This window comes from Trichechus manatus, unplaced genomic scaffold, assembly GCF_000243295.1.
Source record: "Trichechus manatus latirostris isolate Lorelei unplaced genomic scaffold, TriManLat1.0 scaffold00101, whole genome shotgun sequence".
Lineage (NCBI taxonomy): Eukaryota > Metazoa > Chordata > Mammalia > Sirenia > Trichechidae > Trichechus > Trichechus manatus.
Genome location: NW_004444037.1, coordinates 334,810 through 338,136, shown reverse-complemented (window position 1 = coordinate 338,136; position 3,327 = coordinate 334,810).

The following is a 3,327-nucleotide window of genomic DNA, read 5'->3' as shown; positions in this document are numbered from 1 at the left end:
TGGTCACCAAGTGTGTGATGCAGGCTCTCACCCACAGTCCTAGAGAAGCATGGTTGATTGGTGCAAGCACTGGACTCTGGCTGTGGTAGGGGATCATGTGCTGAGCCAGGTAGGGGGCTGACGACTGCCCCTGAGAGTCTGAAAGGAAAGCGTGTCCCTATTCTCTAGGGTGAGTAGGTAGGTGAGTTTTGCAGCCAGACTATGAGCACCCCACTCTGTTGGCTGTGAAGACTCGAGGGCACCACTTTTTCTTGGACTCCTGTAGCAGGTGTCTAGGCACTTTAGGTCATATCACCAGTCCTCAAGCCCCTGCTGAAGATTGATAAATGTGCCTAGTTAAGGGGCAGTGCTGATTTCAGGGTCACAAATCTGCCAGTTCACAGCTGAAACAGTTGAAGTTAAACTTCAGATGTTTGCCCTGTTGTACTGTGGAAGTGAGGACTAACGCTGCTGAGGTGGGTCCCCACAAGTCTATACAGGTGTGTAAGGCACTCAGATTCTGCAGATCCTTGATCTCTGTGCCTAGCAAAGGAGCTGTGCTGACCCTGTGTTCCTGGCTTAGGGGAGACAGTAGCTTATTTGTTCCCTCTCCATGGCCAGGAGAATGGGTCAGGGCGCCTTTTGGGATCTACTTCTGGCCCAGCAGGTTGCCGGTGTAAAGCGTGGAGGGAGGAGGTAAAAGGGAGAGAGGTTTTTCCCAGAAGGGCTTTTTTTTAAATCCCCATGAAAGGGTGCAAACATGTACTTATCTTAGCCTCTTGGGAGCTGCTTTTCACTGGTTCAGAGCATCCAAGCAGAATCTCTGCTGCTGGATCTCTCTTGATGTGGAAACTGCTCTCCGGGTGTGCACACAGCTGCTTGTCTGCTTCACTGCAGACCTGGCACAGCTGAGAATTTCCCGGCATGGCTGAAGAGCTGCCGTCCCCCTGCCGCCGCTCTGGTGCTGCTGTCCTCTTCCAAATCGTCTCCCTCTCCTCCTGCCACTCAGTCCGACTCCTCAACTTTGCCTTGTTCAAGGCTCCTAGATATTCATATATAATCAAATCGCCTATTTTTCCAGGTCTTTGTTGTAAGAGGGATATAGGAAGCATCTTACTACACCACCATCTTGGCTCCGCCTCCCAACATCATTCTTAATGGAGAGACGCTGAAAACATTCCCCTTGAGGAAAGGAACAATACAAGGATGCCCTTTATCACCACTTCTATTTAACACTGTGTTGGAAGTCCTAGCTAGAGCAATAAGGCAATAAAAAAAAAGGGGGGGACATCCAAATTATTAATGAAGAAATTAAACTGTCCCTGTTTGTGGATGATATGATGCTATACATAGAAAATCCTAAAGACTCCATGAGAAAACTACTGGAACTAACAGAATGATTCAGCAGAGTAGGAGGATATAAGATAAACATACAAAAATCAGTTGGATTCCTGTATGCTAATAAAGAGAATGATGGAAAGGAAATCAGGAAAACAATACCATTTATAATAGCCCCTAAAAAACGAATACTTAGTAATAAATCTAACCAGGGATGTGAAAAACCTATACAAAGAAAACTACAAAACACTATTGCAAGAAACCCAAAGGGATGTACATAAATGGAAAAACATACCCTGCTCATGGATAGGTAAACTCAATATTGTGAAAATGACAATTCAGTCCAAAGCAATTTACAAATACAATGCAATCCCGATCCAAATACCAAAAATATTCTTTAAAGAGACAGAAAAAACTAATCAACTTTATATGGAAAGGGAAGAAACCCCAGATAAATAAAGTGCTATTGAAAAATAAGAATAAGGCAGGAGGGCACTCACTACCTGACCTCAGAACCTACTATACAGCTACGGTAGTCAAAACAGCCTGGTACAGGTACAACAACAGATACATTGACCAACAGAATAGAATTGAGAGCCCAGATGTAAATCCATCCATCTACAGTCACCTGACCTTCAACAAAGATCCAAAGTCTATCAAATGAAGAACAGACAGTCTTTTTAACAAACAGTGGTGACAAAACTGGATGTCTACCTGCAAAAAAATGAAACAGGATCCATACCTCACACCATGCACAAAAACTAATTCAAAGACCTAAATATAAAGCCAAAAACAATATAGTTCATAGAAGAAAAAATAGGATCATCGCTTGAGGCCCTAATATATGGCATTAACAGGATAGAAACCATAACCAACAACACACAAATTCCAGAAGATAAGCTAGATAACTGAGATCGTCTAAAAATTAAACACTTATGCTCATCAAAAGAACTCACCAAAAAAGTAAAAAGAGAACCTATAGACTGGGAAAAAAATTTGGACATTATAAGTCAGACAAAGGTCTAATCTCTAAAATCTACAAGAAAATCCAACACCGCTACGACAAAAAGACAAATCATCCAATTAAAAAACGGGCAAAGAAATGAACAAACACTTCATCAAAGAAGACATTCAAGATGCCAACAGATATATGAGGAAATACTTGGATCACTAGCCATTAGAGAAATGCAAATTAAAACCACAATAAGATACCATCTGTCTTAGCCATCTAGTGCTGCTACAACAGAAATATCTCAAGCGAATGGCTTTTTGTTTTTAATATATTTTATTGTACTTCAGGTGACGGCTTACAGAACAAATAATTTGTAATAAAACAGGAGTACACATGTTGTTTTATGAAATTGGTTAACAACCCCACAACATATAAACTGTCTAAATTCTCAACCTTTTTTTTTTTTTTTTTTTTTTTGTGAAAATACACGTAGCCAAAGAGACACCGTCTCAAAAATTTCTACATACACAGTTCAGTGACATTGACTACGTTCTTCCAATTATGCTGTTATTCTCACTTAAGATGAAGGCTTACAGAACAAAATTGTTTCTCATTTAACAGTTACTACAAATGTTGCCCTATGACAATGGTTAAGAATCTCACAAGACATAAACAATATCCTTACTCAACCTTGGGTTCGCTATCACCAGCTTCCTTGTCCCCTTCTGCTTTCTGGCCCTTGTCACTGGACTCCTGTACCTCGTTAGTCTCATTTGATTTTACGGGGCCGTCCACTCACAGGCTGAACAGAGAACCTCGGAGGTAAATTCACCACTGAGCTAAAAGAGTGTCTGGGGGCCATACTCTCGAGGTTTCTCCAGTCTCCTTTAGGCTAGTAAATCTGGTCTTTTTTTTTGTGAGTTAGAATTATGCTCTACATCCTTCTACTACTCTGTCCAGAACCCTCTGTTGTGATCCTGGTCAGAGCAGTCAGCGGTGGTAGCCAGGCACCATCTAGCTGTACTAGACTCAGTCCGGTGGAGGCCTTGGTAGCTGTG